At 47.1% G+C, this 19,655-nt stretch overlaps 2 protein-coding genes across 2 annotated transcripts in view; one reads left to right on the forward strand and one right to left on the reverse strand.

Moving 5' to 3' along the window:
* The window catches only part of LOC148109222 (myomegalin-like), a 127,699-nt gene extending 116,458 nt beyond the window's left edge, over positions 1-11,241 (reverse strand). The window contains 5 exon segments of the mRNA XM_087866338.1: positions 4,079-4,225; positions 7,745-7,838; positions 8,959-9,025; positions 10,818-10,943; positions 11,088-11,241. The gene's annotated coding sequence lies outside the window, so the exon portion shown is untranslated.
* Positions 1-19,655, forward strand: part of LOC123802716 (uncharacterized) — a 389,246-nt gene that overhangs the window by 213,751 nt on the left and 155,840 nt on the right. The window lies entirely within an intron of this gene.

Genomic DNA, 19,655 nt, shown 5'->3' on the forward strand with positions numbered 1-19,655 from the left:
AGCCAGGGGCTCTTCCAGCCCCTCTGAGAGATCAATGTCTCCATGAGGCTCCATCCAAAAGCAATGAGAGCTGAGAGGTCCCGGGCCTTTTCTGTTGTCACGAGGGGTGCCCAGGAGGCTCTTCACTTGGCTGCCTGCACCCCTGTAATGCTGCACAGCTCCCACTGGCAACTCCTTCTCCCCATACCTTAAGAACTCTCTATTACCTACTCTCTCTAGGCTGTAGGTAGAAGGTTACGACTAACGGAATGATAGGAATGAAGTCATAGGCCCATCCAAACGCCTGGTGGATTGAAGGGGGTGATTTTCACCTCAGGGACTTTGCAGGCTGGGCAACTGCCGTCCCAGCATCCCTAGGCTCGGACACAACACTGACATCTCCTTCATACACATGATGTCTACCTTTGTACCTGCTCGAAGGGTGGTCTCTCAGACCGGAAGGGACATCAGACGTGGGTGTTCTGGGAGTGCTAAGCTAAGGAGCCCTGGGGTGGATCCCATTGAAATCTCTTCTTGCTTCAGCCCCGATGCAGGTTCCCCGTCACCAGGGCCCATCGAGTGGAAACGTGACTTTCCAAAGGGCAGAGGTGCAAATGTCTGGAGCACAGACACAGCCAAGCACCCAGGTGGCCAATTCTCTGCAACAGCAGCTGGAACAGCAGTTGGATTGTGGAGACAACAGTGCCAGGCTCGGCCTCTCCTCTGCCATCGGGAGCCTAGATGCCAAGATGGGTTCTGGGAACCAATGGCCGCTCTTCCAAGGTGAGAAGGACAGGGAGTAGGAAGTTCTAGTCCCTGTGTTGGTCGTCACAAGCTTATGGCTGGAGGCAGCAACGGGGTGAGGTCGAACCCCATGATGCTCCAATCCAGCGAGGTCAGCAAGAGCCCGGTGTTTAGTATCAGCTCTGCCCCAGGTCTTGGGTTTGCAACTTTCTGGCTCTATAACTGGCCAAATTATTCATCCTCTTACCTAGTTTCCCCTCTGTCCCTTCATCGGAAAGCGCAAAACTAGTATCTCCATTCCAACGATATGGGAAAGAAGAAACGGCATAAATTCTAGGGGGCCTGATTCAACAGAAGTTGCTTGACAACATCTATGAATTTGTCATGTCTAATTTGTGGGTTGCTGTGAGGCTTTAGTACTCGGCAAATGGTTTCGGGGCATTGTTTCATGGGGGATGGGGCAGTTGTCAGAGGCTCCACTTTCACTGGACCCCATCTTCCCTGGCTTTCTCAGAAAGGCTCGTGTGCCCAGTTTTCTCTCCTAAGACACCTTCGAGGCAATCTTCCCTGTTCGGTGCTCACAGTCAAAATGGTAATACTGGCCTCACAACACTGTCTCCCACTTATTTTTCTTTTTTCCCTTTTCTAAGGACATAAGTGGCCCCTTTCTTACATGAAGTGCACATGTCACTCTCTCCTCTGATCCTCCGTCTAGTTCATCATCTCCCCTCATCTCCGGGGCCTCGTCCCCAGCTTCCTCTTCATCAGGACCCACCTCTGCTCAGATTTCCTAAAGACTGAGCTTTCTGACCTTCCCCTGTGTCGTGCGTTCCTTACCCTCCTGCATTCAGTGCCCCTTCCTGGAGCCTGGGGTGGCCTGGGGCTCCTCTGTCAGAACTACCTGAGAAATGGGGAGATGTAGTTCTCAGGTGGAGGTGACATAAGCAGCAGACTATGGCACCGGGGAGAGGCCCCAGAGAAAGAGCTCAGGGAATGTTCGGGGAAGCACAGCCCCGACAAGGGCCTTAGAACTGGTGTAAGGTGGTATCTCAGTGTGGATTTGATTTCAATTTCCTTGATGGCTAATGATTTTGAACATTCTTTCGTGTGTCTGTTAGCCATTTGTATGTCTTCAAAGGAAAAGTGTCTATTCATGTCTTCTGCCCATTTTATGATTTGTTTATTTGTTTCTTGTGTATTAAGTTTGAGAAGTTCTTTGTAGACCTTGGATACCAGTCTTTTATCTGTAGTGTCATTTGCAAATATATTCTCCAATTCCAGGTCTGCCTTAGTTTTTTTGACTGTTTCCTTTGCTATGCAGAAGCTTTTTATCTTGATGAAGTCCCACAAGTTCATTTTATCTCTTGTTTCTCTTGCCTTTGGAGATGTGTCACGAAACACGTTGCTGTGGCCGATGTCGTAGAGGTTGCAGCAACCCCTCGGAAGCAGCCGGGTTCTTCCCCAGGATCTCGGGGGAAAAGAATCAACTTGTTGTTGGCAGACTCAAGACAGGATGCTGTGATGATGGCCTGTCATATCAGGGACATTTATTTAATGGCTGAAGAGAGCAATGCCAGTGATTGCTTCCAGGGCCCTCCTAAGCCCTCCTGGATGAGTTCTCTCACAGTTGCCCGTTTTCACTCTGCTTCTGTTGCTCTCCTGTGCTACATGGGACCTAAGAGTGGGCATTTGTGAAGGGGAATCTGCTTCATGTAACTCTTTCTCTTCCTTTATTTGCAGAAAACCAAATTGATCAGGAGGGACCGAAAGGACAAGAGTCAGTTGCCCCCAGGTAATTCTGAGTTCTTGGGGGCTGTGAATTCAAAAGTGGCACCCAGGGAAAAGCAGAAAGTGCTGAAGAGAACTATATTATCTATTCGGTCGATGACAAATTATCCATTTTCACCATGTTTTCTGCTTTTTTATGGTACTTGGATTGCTTCCATTTTTCTTAATTACCTCCCTAGTTGAGTAACCCACAGTCAGCTGACCCAGGTAAACTTAATATGTCACAAGGATCGCCGAGCTCGCTCATTCTGTCCTCCGTGCTTTATTGAGAGATGCACGTCTTCTTTCTGCCTGTTAGATTTATCATGTTGACATGGTTTCCTAGCAAGAACATATCACAGCAAGAAGACAAACATATACTATCATGCCAGATATTGAGAGAAAGAGGCCTTTCTGGATGAGATAGCTGGGACAGTCACTTGGTAACAAATGCAGAACTCGATGCCATTTGACAGGAAGGGGGAAAGCCACTATTCTGAGACTCTGTGTGTAGTGAGTCATGATTGCATGACACAGAGATAATTGAGGCTCCTTCTTCACAAGCTTGCTACTTGGCCCGTGCACTGAGCACTTACTGTCCTTTCTATCTGCTGCTCCTGTGACAAACAGAGCTTGTCGCACTCAAACAAGAAGAGTTGTTTCTCTCTTGAATGGGTCAGCCTCTCTGCTTTCTTGACCATTCCTTTGTCCCTTCCATCAAAGTCAGACAGGACATAGGATTTCAGATCCCTCTCAGGTTAATCTTCGGTTGTCCCCACCATGCAGGCTCAGTGGACAGCTGCTAGAGGTGGTAGAGCAGGACGTCTCACGGGACTCTCCAGATAAACACTACTTGACATATTCAGTTCTTCCCGACCTGTCTGACTCCTACTGGCCTTACAGGAGCACCGCCATCTTCTCACCTGAGGACCTGGAAGTCTGTTCCTCTCTAGAAGTGGCCAGTGAGTACTCCATTGTCAAGGTGATAAAGCTCCAACTGGACACCCACATAGATCTCCTGTTCTTTGTATCCCAGACCTCTGCTGTGCCGAGAGAGGTCATCCCTGTGGGGAGGCCCTGTAGAGACATATTGATCTGAACTGGACTCTAGGATTGAGTTTTAAACACAGATGTCAAGTGTGTCAGGGAGCTTTGCTCTCTTCCTAGTCCCAAGGCAAGCCCATGTCATGTTGGGTTCTCTGTCAGGTCATTGGGCCAAAGGAGGCAGGACAAACTCAACTCACCTCAGCAACATGACCACAGAAGTTGTCTGTCAGACCTAATTTGGATGAAACCTCTTTTCTCACTTTCAATAAGCTCTACATTTCATCTCTGAGCCAGGTCCTTTACGAATCTATGCCTGCCACTGTCAGTTGGCATTCTTGTCCTGGGTTAACTGGTTTTGCTATTCTAAATCCTGCTTGTGTCTCCTCTTTGTGTTGACTTGTCTTCCTAAACAGTTGTCTGAAAACCCACCCTCAGTGCCTCCACTGATCGCTTGTTTGTGTGTTTCCCAAAGCAGAGCTGTGCTTTGCATTCCCCCACCACACAAACTGAGCCAACATTCTCTGTAGCACCAAAGACTCACTTTCATTTGAGGGTTTGTCGTTGCATTCCATCTGTTCACTCTCAGTGTATAAGTTCCAGTAAGTCTCAACAAGCAGGCTCTCTGATGAGAGAAGGCTGAATTCTGCAGTAATCCTTTTAGAATGTTCAGAGGCTGGATCCCCAGAATCTGTATGAAAAAGATAAGTACAGTGTTTGTACAGACTTAAGACAAGGGCAACCGTGATGATGATCTCCTAGAAAAAATAAATTTTTCCCAATGTCTCAGGCAAGGAAATCAAACCACTTGTCATAAGACAATATCAGAAGCACCCTGAAATATTCTTCTGCCTAAATCTGTTCTCACACTGAGCATATCTGAGTGCCCGGCTAGCATTAGACACTAGATTATTAATGTACCGAGCAGGATCTGCTTAATGACTGCCCTGTCTTTATGTATTTACAGAAAATCAAATCTCTCATAAGGAGGAAGAAGACCAAGACCCGATAGGCCCCAGGTAACTCTGAAGAAGCCTGGGTTGTTATTTCAGTGGTTAAACTGAAGGACTGCATTTCAAGGAAGAAACATAAACTGCCAGACATGCCTGTTTTATCCGTTCTCCAATCACAAAGTACCTTTGTTTAACCATGAAGTGTGGCTTCACATGTTACATGGTTAAGTTCCGTTTACTGACCCCTTCATTTCAATAACCTGAAGGGGTGGAACTTCGTGAATTAGCAGTCACTGGGATTCTCTGCATTCCCCTGTTCTCTCCTTTTGGTAAAAGGACAGTGAGACGACTATCTGCCTCTCCCTGTTTGGTGTTACCACACTGAGGATATATTATAGCCAAAGAATACCTAAAAAAAATTCACATCACGTCACAGGATGAGAAAGAGGCACCGACGACACACGGTCTCTCCATATGGATGTTGTCTTTTAAAGCCTGTGTTCACTTGGTTACCCAAGGTAGTATCAATAATATTTATGCAAAAGTGTTGAAGCCACCTTTAGGATTCTCCATGCGCGCTGTGAGCTATGTGTTCCATTCCACAGTCGTTAAGTTTGTTGCTCAGAAGCTTAGCTCTGCGGCCACTATCCTGAGCACCTTCTGTTCTCTATCTGTCTCTACTGCCCCCACAGCACCCACTCTCTGCCCCTGTAACAGGAGGATAGTTTTTGCTGTTAATCACGGCTGTGCCCCTTTGTTATGAGTATACTTCTCGGCCTCCCATCAAAACCAGTAGGATGCTGGGGTGTCTACTTTTCTTGTGTTAAACTTCAGATCTCCCGACCCTCCCAGGCTCACCGCAGAGCTGCCAGAGGTGGAAGAGGATACCCCATGTGACTCCCTGGATGAACGCTATTTGACTTATTCGGCCCTTCCTGACCTGTCTGACTCCCTCGGGAATTGTAGCAAGGCTGACATCACCTCATTCGAAGATCTGGACATCTGTACTGCTCTGGAAGTAGCTAGTGAGTCCTCCATTGTCAAGGTGATAAAGCTCCAACTGGACTCCCAAGCTGACCCCCTAGTTTTGGGATCCCAACCTCTGGTTGTGCAGAAATGTGTCATCGCTCTGTAGAAGCCCAGTAGACATAAGGATCTGAGTCAGGCTCTAGGATACACTTTTTAGCACAGACCTCAGGTGAGTCAGGCACCTGCCCTTTGTTCCTCATCTCAGGCCATGCTTATGGCTTCTGACAGAAGTTAGGACATTCGATTCAAGGCAGATGTGACAGCTCACACTCACTTGTGCTCCACATGCAGAGTTCTCTGTCTTTGTTCCTGATTTCCATTAAATATCTCTCTTCATCTGCAATGCTCTCATTTTCATAGCTGAATATTGTCTCTTGAATTTTTGTACCTGTCCAAAGATGTTGGCAGCCTTACCTACATCTTTCGATTTGTTGTTTCCCTGCCTGACTGCTCTGACTCCCAGTGTCTGTGTCCTCTATGTTGGCTGTCTACACTGAGTTGTCATCAGAGTATCAGGTCATCAACACCTCTACCATCAGCTTGCTGTAGGTTTCCTTGAAGCACAGCTGATTCTGGCCTTTGCCCCTCCCATGCATGGCTCATATGTCTGTAAGCACAAAGAATTGTACACAAAAGGTTTCTTTTGACATGAGGGTTTGCAGATTCCATCCATCAGTCTGGTCTCTGTGTCTAAATTCCCTTAAACCATTTATCTCATGGCATAAGGTAATGAGAGAAGGTTGCACTAAGTTTTTAGAATGTAGGTAAGCTGTTCCCCAGAATCTGTGGCAAAACACACGTTTCACGCTGTACACAGACTCTTGAGATGTGGCTCTACCACAGCAGGGAGCTCATGCCCAATGGCTCAGGAAAGCAGACCAAGGCACATTCCCAAGACACTACCTGAGGCCTCCTGGATGGTTACTCTCACAATATCCTGCTGCCCCGCTAAGCGGCGCACAGTCCGTGTGCTAGTTGTATCGGATACTTAATTGGAATGTACACATGGTGTTGTTGAACGTGACTGGCCCTGTCTGTATTTATTTGTAGACAGTCATAATGATCTTGTGGAGGAAGAAGACCAAGGACGGATTTATGCCAGGTAACTCTGAAGAATCATGGGCTTTAATGCAGTGGTGATGTCTGGGGATCTTGGCTCTCGGCAAATCTAGAAACTGCTAAATGTACCTACTTCACCCATTCAGACACCCATAAAATGGTCCGTTAGCAATGTTCTCTGTTTCACAGTGGTACTCATATAGGCCCCTTTCTTTATGCGTCCCAAATTTGGAAGCTCAGGCCATTGACACAGGTATACTAACCAATCACAGGATTTCTTGCATTCTCACGGTCTCTCTTTGTATTGAGTCCAGCCTAAGATGCACATCTGTCTCTGCTGGTTTCGCATTATGACGTTGGCAAGAATTCATGGCAAGAAAAGTGTGTAAAAAAATTGATATCTCAGTGTTTAGACAAGTAGGCCTCGGACACACGAGCTTTCTAGGAATCTACAATGCTGCCAGTCTGGGGTTGTCTTGGTGCTTTCTGTAAATGTCAACAAAACGTATGCAAAAGTGTTGATGCTGGTTTTATTGTTTTCTGAGCGTGCTGTGTGTTGTGACTGCTGTGTGCTGGGGTGGTTCAGACTCCTTCCCTTTAGTCTCCCATTCTGGCCATGCTCTGGGCCCCTCTAGCTCTTGCTCCCTCCCTGCCTGCCTCATCTATCCCCAGTACATCCACACTCTGGCCCCAGATGGAGGCAGAATGGTTCATGGGAAGAAGACTTCGCATTTCTTTTCGGTGCCGCCCAAAGCAGCTGGGACTCCATGTTGACTCAACTTTCTTGTTGCATCTCCAGTCCTGCCTGTCACACGAGGCTCCACAGGGAGCTACCAGTGGCAGAAGACAATGAAGACCCGCAGGACTCCCTGGATGACTGTTATTTGACTTCTTCATTTGGCCATGACCTGCCAGACACCTGCAGACCTTACACAAGTGCTTCATTCACATTTGATAAGCAGGAAACCTTCTTGGGTCTGGATGTGGGTGGTAAGTACTCCCATTGTGAGGGGCACAACACTCCTGGGTGGAGGGGAGGTCAGGAAGCCTGTCTTCTCTATATCCAACAACGTAAATCGGCTGAGACGTGCATCCTTGCCAACAGATCCTAGAGACTCAAACTGGTTAGAAATCTGCTCTTGGATTTCATTTCAAAAACACTGGGTTACCTGGGTGGCTCAGTTGGTTAAGCATCCAGCTCTTGATCTCCATTCAGGTCTTGATCATAGGGTTGTGAGTTCAAGGCCCACGTTGGGCTCCACACTGGGCGGGGAGTGTATAAAAAAAAAAAGGCATCATGTGGGTCAGACAATTTTCCTTTCCTTCTGTCCCAGACTTCCCTCTGCCACCAAGCCCCCTCCCAAGTGCAGGCCCTTGGTACCAAGTCAGTTTAGAGAGGAGAAATGCAGGGAAGAGAGCAAACCTTCAGCCACCACTATGTCAACTGTAGATATCTGGGTAACAGGACTCTTTCTTTTCTCTCCTTTTTCTTTCCTGCTTTCATGCTTTCTTTCTTTTTTGTAAGAACCGACTTCTGCTACTCATGAGATTTTATTGCCAGTTGTATATCTGGAGTAGTGTCCTGCAAACTCTCTGGCTCTCCACGCAGATTTGCATGTGCTCCATATTTGCAGCATCTGTGATATTGTTGCTGAGCTCAAAGTTTTGGCTTCTGGGGAGCCCAGAATGCTCAGCATTTAGATAGAAGATCCTGAGCACCCAGTCCTAGCTTGACCCCGTGGTTTCAGTGAAGCCGAAGCTCTAGCCCTGGTTTTCCATCCTCCACGGATGGTGTCCTTTCCACGCTGTGTGCAGCTTCAGTGATTTTCTCCCCGTCAAGTGTTGCCCTCAGTAGCATAATGTCATGTAAATGATCAACGGTCCGTGCACCTGCCGTGGGTATTGGCCTCATTCTGGAGCAAAGCAGAGTTGTTCCCCTCTCCAGAATCTTCAGAAAAGTGCTGCCTGCTCAGCAAGACCCCCTTGGGTCACACTCGCACAGGAGTGCAGGCTAACACCCAATTCTCATTTCTTCCCACTCAGGCTACAATTCGGACTTTGCTTCTGGGAGAAGCATTTGCATTGTTAGCCGACTTTCCTTGCTCATCAAATCACCTTGTAGGAGCAGCAAGGAGTCTATGAGGTTCCTCACTGTGTCAATGTTGTCTAGTAAAATTGGCCATGAAATATTTTGTTCCTTCATCTTTTTGGTCAGTTAACAGTCTCTCCACCCTAGCACCACCTTCTCCCCTGTTTCCCATTCCTCTCGGAGGGGCCAAGAAGCAAAGGCCTCCTCAGGATTACAGCAATTCAGGAAGCAGAAATGAAACACACAGTTACTTTGCTTCGTTTGTCCGCCACGTCCCTTTCCGTGTCCGCTCACCAGCAGGGCTGTTGTGCTGGAGCCCCTCATGTCCTCAGAGGTCACTCTCCAGTCGGTGTGGCATCTCCTGTGAGAGCCAAGGGAACCGAGCCTCAGCAACGTCATGTCACTTGCCCAAGACCCCTGGCCAGTGGTTATGGGACCTCAGACCCACACCAGCTCAGACTGCCCACTGGTCTCCACTCAGTCCTGTCAGGTCCTATGTGGGGATGCGGTTGGCCCTGCCCTCTTTTTTTGTACCAAATTATTTGAAACAGTTGTAAATGTAAAGGAAAAGGTTGCGAGACTGCCCCCAGAGATCCCTGTGACCCTGCCACACATCTGCCAACTCCTACCCTGTGAGTCACTGTCCTGTGAGCAGAGCCAGGGGCTCTTCCAGCCCCTCTGAGAGATCAATGTCTCCATGAGGCTCCATCCAAAAGCAATGAGAGCTGAGAGGTCCCGGGCCTTTTCTGTTGTCACGAGGGGTGCCCAGGAGGCTCTTCACTTGGCTGCCTGCACCCCTGTAATGCTGCACAGCTCCCACTGGCAACTCCTTCTCCCCATACCTTAAGAACTCTCTATTACCTACTCTCTCTAGGCTGTAGGTAGAAGGTTACGACTAACGGAATGATAGGAATGAAGTCATAGGCCCATCCAAACGCCTGGTGGATTGAAGGGGGTGATTTTCACCTCAGGGACTTTGCAGGCTGGGCAACTGCCGTCCCAGCATCCCTAGGCTCGGACACAACACTGACATCTCCTTCATACACATGATGTCTACCTTTGTACCTGCTCGAAGGGTGGTCTCTCAGACCGGAAGGGACATCAGACGTGGGTGTTCTGGGAGTGCTAAGCTAAGGAGCCCTGGGGTGGATCCCATTGAAATCTCTTCTTGCTTCAGCCCCGATGCAGGTTCCCCGTCACCAGGGCCCATCGAGTGGAAACGTGACTTTCCAAAGGGCAGAGGTGCAAATGTCTGGAGCACAGACACAGCCAAGCACCCAGGTGGCCAATTCTCTGCAACAGCAGCTGGAACAGCAGTTGGATTGTGGAGACAACAGTGCCAGGCTCGGCCTCTCCTCTGCCATCGGGAGCCTAGATGCCAAGATGGGTTCTGGGAACCAATGGCCGCTCTTCCAAGGTGAGAAGGACAGGGAGTAGGAAGTTCTAGTCCCTGTGTTGGTCGTCACAAGCTTATGGCTGGAGGCAGCAACGGGGTGAGGTCGAACCCCATGATGCTCCAATCCAGCGAGGTCAGCAAGAGCCCGGTGTTTAGTATCAGCTCTGCCCCAGGTCTTCGGTTTGCAACTTTCTGGCTCTATAACTGGCCAAATTATTCATCCTCTTACCTAGTTTCCCCTCTGTCCCTTCATCGGAAAGCGCAAAACTAGTATCTCCATTCCAACGATATGGGAAAGAAGAAACGGCATAAATTCTAGGGGGCCTGATTCAACAGAAGTTGCTTGACAACATCTATGAATTTGTCATGTCTAATTTGTGGGTTGCTGTGAGGCTTTAGTACTCGGCAAATGGTTTCGGGGCATTGTTTCATGGGGGATGGGGCAGTTGTCAGAGGCTCCACTTTCACTGGACCCCATCTTCCCTGGCTTTCTCAGAAAGGCTCGTGTGCCCAGTTTTCTCTCCTAAGACACCTTCGAGGCAATCTTCCCTGTTCGGTGCTCACAGTCAAAATGGTAATACTGGCCTCACAACACTGTCTCCCACTTATTTTTCTTTTTTCCCTTTTCTAAGGACATAAGTGGCCCCTTTCTTACATGAAGTGCACATGTCACTCTCTCCTCTGATCCTCCGTCTAGTTCATCATCTCCCCTCATCTCCGGGGCCTCGTCCCCAGCTTCCTCTTCATCAGGACCCACCTCTGCTCAGATTTCCTGAAGACTGAGCTTTCCAATCCTCCCCTGGGTCATGTGTTCCTTTCCCTCCTGCATTCAGTGCCCCTTCCTGGAGCCTGGGGTGGCCTGGGGCTCCTCTGTCAGAACTACCTGAGAAATGAGGAGACGCAGTTCTCAGGTGGAGGTGACATAAGCAGCAGACTGTGGCACCGGGGAGAGACCCCAGAGAAAGAGCTCAGGGAATGTTTGGGGAAGCACAGCCCCGAGAAGGGCCTTAGAACTTGACGTACTTACTGTCTTCTCCCTTGAGCCTGTCACTTCTCCATGGCGCCCACTGTCGTGGCCCCGACTCACCCCGCTGGCTCAGTTCCTCTCTCTGTGACTCAACTTCCACAGAGGACTAAGAGGGAAACCAGGCTCCATGCCGGGTTCTTTGTGCATTCCAGCTCTGAGAAAAAAATGCCACAGACAGGCTGACTTGTCAACAACAGAAGTTGTGATCTCACAGTTCTGTAGGTGCGGTAGAACCACAATCAAACAGGTGCACATATGGGGCCTGGTGATGCTGCCTTCCTGGTTTGGAGGTGGCCGCCTGACTCCCTTATCCTTCCAGGAGTGAGGGAGCTTTGTGGGGTCTCCTTTATAGGGCACGGATCCCTTCTAGGGGGGATGCCGACCAGATGCTCACCCCACAAAACCATCACATTGGGGATTGTGATTCACCTCTATGAACTGGGGGCGAATACAAACTGTCACGCCATGGCAGATGGCGTTACTCTGTTTTGTTCCCACCTGCTCCCCCCTGTAATCCCTCCGTGGTGTTGAACAGTCACCTGTTTCTTCCACCCCCTTTCTCATTGTCCTTGGATTTGTGTATTTTTTCCAATTTCAACTGACCAGAAGGGAGGTTAGAATATTAGGTTCCGTGTCCCCCAGATCCCTATTTAATCATTTACTGAATTAGGTACATACGTACATACAGACACACACATTTGTATCTCAGGTCACATACATGATGTATAATCCGTGTGTGTATTATCCAGAGTGTACACGTATGAAGTGCACCAGGTGTTGACGCATGTTGTGTCAACTCCCCAGCTTTCTCTTCCCTGGTTGCTCCCCAAAGGCTTCCCTTCAACTTTGATTTTAGCTGATGTCTACAGTCTCTTCCCACCAATAGCACAGCCTCTTTCCAGCCTGATTTCCCTGCCTTTGTCTTTTCTTCTCCGGAACTCTGTTTTTACCAATTCTGCTTCTCTGATTTCACTTTTGTCAACTGCAAGCACTTTGGCCTTCTGGCATTCTTATCCATGCAGGTAGTGTGAGAGAGATGAACAAAACGGGAAATAATCAAAGCGTGTCCATTGGCTTCCCCTCCCCTCTGAATACTCGGATGGCCTTGCTCCTTCTGTCCGATGTCGTCCTTTGAGGTCAGTGTGGGTGGAGGATCAGAAAGATCATGAATAACAACAAATCCTGCTGATGTGCTTTTCCATCCAGAGCTGGGTTTGGATGCTTCCCTCTGCGTGAAGAACCCTCCCAAGCTGGAGGGCGATGCCGCTGAGGCCTCGAGGGACAGCCAGTGTGAGTGTCAAGTCTTTGGCCACAGGAAAGCCCTCGGTGTCATGGAAGAGAAGATTCCCAAGAGAAAACTGCAGTTAGGCCGGTGGAGACTCGCATGCAAATTCCATGTCCCTCTGGCTTAGGGAACTGAGGTAATCATACGCCCTGTGGCTCTTAGAAACAGGGATTCCTATTGCTGTCCTTCAGATGATAGCTGCACCCCCCCCGACACACTCAAACTGCCTTGTCTTCCTCGTTTGGTCACTCCCACAGCTGGTGCTACCTCTGTCTGGGCTTCCGTCTGTTTCCCTAGGGACTGCCACTCTGCCAGCCCTGCCATCTCCATCACCTGGTTGCATCTGAACTCTGCTGTGTTCCTGCTGGGGCCGTCCTGAGATCCCCTCTCCCCTCCACTCATGGCCACGGGGAAGCAGGCCTCATGGCCCTCCTCGGCAGAGCAGTGTCAGTTACACATGTCGCCAAACACGCGAACTTTGCCGGAAATCACACACTTTCTCGGCTTCTTTGCCTTCCTTCCCTGCTTGCCCAACTCTGAGGCCTCATCCTCCCAGGAGCACTGTCTTAATGAGTCACTTGCAAAAGGACTCTCCTCCTGGGTCGTTCAGGGAATCTGACCTAGGAGGACACGTAACCCTCAACTTCTCCATGTGAATAGGAAGTGTAAAGCTGAGGAGAAAGAGCCTCCATGAGAAAAACTAAATGAGAACCTGTCACAGCTGGGAGTGGCACACCGGACTGCCTGGAGTTAGGTTTCTCCTCAGCCCCTATAATGTAGAAGGCACGTGTTGTGATGTGCACTGGGTTTATACGTCACTGATAAATCATTGGACACAACCTCAAAAACTAATGATGTACCATACACTGGCTAACGAAACAGAATAATAAACAAGTAAAATAAAGAATGAAAGAAAAAAAGAAAAAAAAAGAAGAAAAAAATAAATATTACATAGATACCCAGAGTCCAAAACATAATCTCTTCCCTGATCAAAGGTCAAAGAATTTAGTGCTCTACTCTTATGACAATGAAATCCACAGTTCACTAGTCACTGAGTGGATTTCACAGCCCCCTGCAGGTTCACTGCAGATTGAAAGAGAACATTTTAATCAAATTTTGTCCTTATACAACATCTCAGTAAAGAACCTTAGGTCTCATTCTCCTATGTTAACCCATTTGCAGGTCCTTCTTTATACCAGGGTAAACACTGAGAGACTCTTTCTTTAGGGAAACTTTGGAAAAGAAGGGATGAGAATCTAGAGAGCTAAAACGAATGCCTTTTCATTTTCACTTCAGAGTTTGGTGAGTCTCTGCATTGAGAATAGTCCTAGAAATGCCCCAAGGGCTATCCTGTGTGAGATTACCTTCAGAAAATGTTGGCGTCCCTGAGTGAAAATGACTAGGGCCATGGTAACACCCCTGCTCTCTTTTTGTGAATTCCCCTTTGAGTTTCTCCTCCTTGAGCTCTTTCCTCTGCCCCTTTGGGCTTGTTCCTCTCCAGCCAAGTGACCAAGAATGTCTACTGCTTGCCCACACCTCCAGATCAGAGGCTTTCCTCTCCCTTCCCCCACATGTTTGCACAGGGCCTGAGCCAGGGTTTCAGGCCAGGGTTTTTAGACACAGGTCACATGGCTTTAGGAGGTCCTCATCTGCACATGGCAGAAAGGAACTTGGAGATAGGCTGAGGCTCCTGTTGGCTCTGATTCTAGAACTCATTCCATAGCCTGGCCTCCTCCTCAGAAGACTGGGACAAGGGTGAGAAGGGGGTGTGTTTGTCGGCCAAGGGTCCCCTCCTTCCTACAGCAGTCTGTTTCTGAATGTGTGTGCTGGGTGCTAGGTGCATCCCTCTCTGGGAGGCGTGAGAAAGCCATCACTTGGGCTTCTGATGAAGGGGGCTCAAGAGTGAAGTGGCTACTGAAGAAGGGGTAGTTGGGATCTGGCCAAAGCTCACAGCAGCCTTGAGCTGGGATATCACCAGGCTCCTGCTGGGAGGTGGGGGAGCACAGGGGTCCCTGGATCCTGCAACACAGGCTGACGCTCAGTTTAGCGAGGTATTACTTCTGACCTGTGGCTCTCACTCTCCCCCTCAGGCTGCCTGCGGCTCCCCCTTTAGGCTCCTTCTGGACAGGGGTTCAGCTTGCTCCTGGCATCTGTTACCAGGTAGCCACCCCTCCAGGCTCAGCCATCTGACCAAGACTCACATTTGATTTCTCTCTCTTTCTCTCTCAGATACCAAGTACTTCAGAAACTAAGAGATTCCTCATGTGAAGAAAACCCCATCATAAACCCCATCACAAAACCCCATCATTTTCCATTTGATGAAAAGAAATCTAGAACAGCAAATCAACTTAAAGCCCAAACACAGCACAGGTGGGATCCTTTGCTGAGAATCAACATCACAATCACAAGCCATTCTCTGTGATTTTGACTGCAAAAGACTGCTTTGATGAGAGAGATTCTAGCCTTCAGCTCCAGTTGTGAGAAATCCCTCAGGAGACCAATGCCTGACTAGATGACACAGTTTTGACAGACCTTAAGTCTTGCTGCTCTCAATTCCACCCTGCAGAGAACCTGAGTCAGGAGCACCATGGAGAAAGACCACAAGTCAAACTGGACATTCTGGGCCACCAGATGGGCTGCGCTAGGAGCAGACAGCATTAACTATGCAGTGTTCTTGCTGGTAAGGTTTAGCCTGAATTTGAGCATGAGGAAGTTACCAGACAACTTGAGAATGTAGATCATTGAACAAGATGACTGGACTTTCTTCAAACAGTCAGTGTCACCACATAGAAGAGACAACACAAGCGAGAAGAGATATTTTCGGTTCCAAAGGACTAAAAAGAATGTGTTCCTTTTTTTTTTTTTTTTTAGTCCTTTTGAACCCAAAACATCTCCTCACCCTTAGATGGCTGTGTCTGCTGGTGCTGACATTTCCTTGTTTGTAGGGGACAGTCAGATGTCTTGGCTTAAGGGTCTACATCCTGAAGTTGTCTGATCATTTCCTCCTGACTAAATTCAGCCTAACCCTCTGGCCAGGACACTCCATAGTTAACGCTGTGTGTGTCCCAGCTCAGCCCACCCGGAGACCAAGAGGGTCCAAGTTTGCCCATCACCATTCTTGTGACAGCTTCATTGGTTACTTTGCTATGGAGGGCCTATCAGATCTGTTCATAGCAGGACACATGATTTTCTTCTAAAATTAGCATTTTGGCAAGGGGTTCTCTGAGAATGTATGAAGATCTTCTTCTCTAAAGTCTTTTTCTAAAATTTTGCCATCTGTAATGATCCCTGTGGTGCATCGTAACCGTATCTGTGTTTGTACATTGGAAGAATTCTATCTAACTTTATCCTTCCTATACAATGTGTATTTGCTGGCATTGTGCTGTGGAAAAGAATATTTCCTCCCCATTCTATATCATTAAAGTATTTGTTTTGACAATCATTGTGCACTTGTGAATTTTATTTAATTAATATGTTCAAAGAGCCAATATATAGTACATCTTTAGTTTTTGATGTAGCGTTCAACGATTCGACTCGTGTGTTTTTTGCATCTGGTGCTCTAATCCCTACTATCATGGTTGATTTGATGTATCAGGGTATACAGTAAAGTAAATCGTCTTGGTTCTCCTCACCATATTTAACACTGAGTCTCCATCTCTTTTAGGCTATAGTTAACTTATGGGGGAGAAATTTCATCTGTTTGTCGTTCTGTGGTATTTGCTTTCTTTTCTTCTCATGTGTGCCTATATGTGAGTGTGGTGTTTAAGAAGGTTGTAGAGGTAGGGCTGAATAGTGCACCAAAAGTTTTTGGACATCTTTGGTTCCGTATTAGCTTGTCAAACTTTTCACATTCAGTTTCTAAGTTGTAAGTGACCCCTCAACCTCAAACGTTTGACATTATTCTATTTTCTCTTTACCTCCGTCTTAACCTGACTCTTCGTATACTATTGTTTCCACCCAGTGAAACAGATGCTGCTTATTCCTATTTTTCCCACCTGCTCCACTCCCAGATTTTTGTTTTACATCTACAATTGAGTCTATTCAACAGTGACCAGCTGTTCGAAAGCCAAAATTTCCCAGTCATCTCTCGTTGGGTGAAGTTCACCTTCAAAGACTCCTAGTGATGGAATCAGGACTCCCTGAGTGTTGTGTATTGAATACTCTTTTTCTACTACCTGCACACACGGACATCATGGCTGAATAGAAAGTACTTGCACGGTGAGTTTTTACTGAGTTTTTTAAGTATATTGCCCTATCAGGGAAATACGAATCAAAACCGCAGCCAGATACCACCTCACGGTGGTCAGAAGGGCTAAAATTAATGACTCAGAAAACAACACATGTTGGCAAGGATGCGGAAAAGGGAAACCCTATCACGTTCCTTCTGGGAATGCAAACTGGTACGGTCACTCTGGAAAACACTATGACGTTTCCTCCAAAAGTTAAAAATAAGAATGCCTGGGTGGCTCAGGTGGTTAAGTGTCTGCCTTTGGCTCAGATCATGATTCCAGGGTCCTGGGAATAAGTCCCACATTGATTACCCTTCTCAGCAGGACACCTGCTGCACCTTCTGCCTGCTACTCCCCTTACTTGTGGTCTCTCTCTCTCTGGCAAATAAATGAAATCTTTTAAACAAATTAGAAAGTTAAAAATAGAGCTCCCCTATGAACCAGCAATTGCACTGCTAGGTATTTTTCCAAAGGATACGAACATACTGTTTTGAAGGGACACCTGCACCCCGATGTTTATAGGAACAATGTACACAATAGCCAAACTACAGAAAGAGTCCAGAAGTCCATCGACATATGAATGTATAAAGAAGATGTGGTATATACAATGGAATACTACTCAGCCACCAGGAAAATGAAATCTTGCCATTTGCAAAGACCTGGTTGGAACCAGAAGGTATTATCCTAAGTGAAGTAAGTCAGTCACGAAAAGACAAATACCATGTATTTTCACTCTTAGATGGTATTTAAGAAGCAAAACAGAGGAACATAGGGAAAGGCAAGGAAAAATAAGAGGAAAAGGAGAGAAGGAGACAAAGCATAAAAGACTCAACTACAGAATACAAACTGAGGATTGCTGGAAGGGAGGTGGATGGGGGGATGGGGTACCTGGGTGATGGGCATTAAGGAGGGCATCTGATGTCATGAGCCCTGGGTGTCATATGCAACTGACGAATCATCGAATTCTTTTTAAAAAACATTTATCTCTTTGAAAGAGAGAAAGCATGAGAGAGAGAGAACACAAGCAGGCGGGAGGGGGAGAGGGCCAGGGAGAAGCAGACTCCCTGCTGAGAAGGGAACCTGATATGGGACTTGATCCCAGGACCCTGGGATCATGACCTGAGCCAAAGGCAGACGCTTAACTGACTGAGCCACCCAGGCACCGTGAATCACTGAATTTTACCTCTGAATCTAATGATACAGTATATGCTAATTAAATGGAATTTAAATTAAAATTTTTAAAAGAAAAATATATATTGCCTTGCTTTGCATGTTTGATTGGGATAGAGAATGTAAATTGATTTTCTTTCCATTGGATATAAATTGGTCTTTTTTGGTGGTTGGGGGGACCGGTCCGTAGCTTCAGAGGAGTTTTCTTCTTCTTCTTTAAAATCTTTTAGTTCTGTGAGGATAGGTTTTAGTGTTGGCTCCTCTGCTTCTGTCTCCCCCAGGCATCCATGACTTTCTCTCTGATCCTTTCTCAGTATCTTTTATTCATTTCTGTTCTCTTGGCTGCTTTCTTTTCTGTATTCAGTGTCCACTATCCTTCTGCACAACTGTTGCCCTGATGAATCTTGTTGACCAGCCTCTTTTCCAGAGTATTTTTCTTCAGTTTTTTCCTACTTCTGCCAATTCTAGATTCTCATTTCTTATTTCTTGCCCACTTCTCTTTGGAGTCGTGTGTGTGTTAAGCGAACTTTTACCTTTGTCATGTCTACAAATGCTTTGTTAGGTACACTTAATTCAGGTCAGGATGTCATTTTACAGTTTCCCTATGTTTTGTGATTGATTTTAAGGGGTAACGTCAGTGAGCTGAAATGTTTGACTCTCTATTTCTGTTTGTTTTATTTTCTTCTGTCACCTTGGAATACCGGTCTGCTCTATCATTTTCTTTTTAACACGCCTGGGTTTGGTGGAACGAGAAACAGAAGTTCCACGTAGGAACAAATGAGTGCTATGAGTAGCTTCGTGGACTTCGGAGGTCTGGATCCTCTCTTTGGTGTAATCATTCTAATAGATGTAAAGGTCTGGGGAGAGGCGCGGTGTGTCTTCTGCTTCTGGGATCCTGTTTTCTTCCAATAGGTCCTTTCATTTCTATCAGTGGCTTCATTCTTTCTCTTTACCACAAGCCTCCAAAGGACGTTACCTTCTTCCAGGTCTGCCCCTTTGCACCGACGACTGTGCCTCCCCCAGCTGCCACCTCTGATCCTCTACACCGTGCAGCCCCTTTCCTTCAGATCCAAGTAGCTGAAGCTGTAGTCCGCAGGCCTCAGGCATATTCTGAGCCATTCGCGCTCTTTCTGCCATAATGCCCCTATGTTCCCTGCTGAGTTGCCCTCCCTGAAGTCTTCTGCTCTAAGTGCATGGTCTGTGCTAATCCCTCTGCTGTGTCTGGCTCCCAGACCTGGCTAAATACCAACCATCCGGAGTCCGCAGTATTGGCTGGCCCCTGGCTGTTTGGGGGCAGGGTTATGAGTGGTGTTACTGACTCTCTCGGTTAATCCCTAACCCTTTAAAGTATGTGTTGAGAGGTTCTGCTGCCATTATCCTCAGTGGACTTGTACTCTTCATCACTCTTTTCTAGATGCAGAATGTCGGGAGTACACACAAGTAGACAGAATTGTATAACAGAACATCCCCATCCTCATCAGCCAGTCTCAACAATTATCAATTTATGGCTGAACTTGTTTTACTACAATCCCACCCACTTACTTTTTCCTATATTATTTAAAGCAAAAGCCAGACATCATATTTCATTTGCAGTTTTATCTGTATGTTCCCTAAATGAGAACAGTTTTTGAAAGGATTATCATTGTAACCTTCGAAGTATTCATCAATAAATTTACAATATGTACTTTCATAAAATACACAGTGTTCACATTCCCCATTGTTGTCTTTAAGTTGTTTTCTCTAGATCAGGATCCAAACAAAATGCACAAACTGTGATCAGTAGGACCTGTCTTGAAGCCTCCTAGCAATGTGTAGATTTCTCCTCAGTTTCTCCCTTTCCTTCCTCCTCCCTCCCTCTCTCTCCCTCTGGCTCTCAACCTGCTT

This window comes from Ursus americanus, chromosome 12 (assembly GCF_024610735.1).
Source record: "Ursus americanus isolate L20-20 chromosome 12, mUrsAme1.1.p, whole genome shotgun sequence".
NCBI classification, from domain to species: domain Eukaryota; kingdom Metazoa; phylum Chordata; class Mammalia; order Carnivora; family Ursidae; genus Ursus; species Ursus americanus.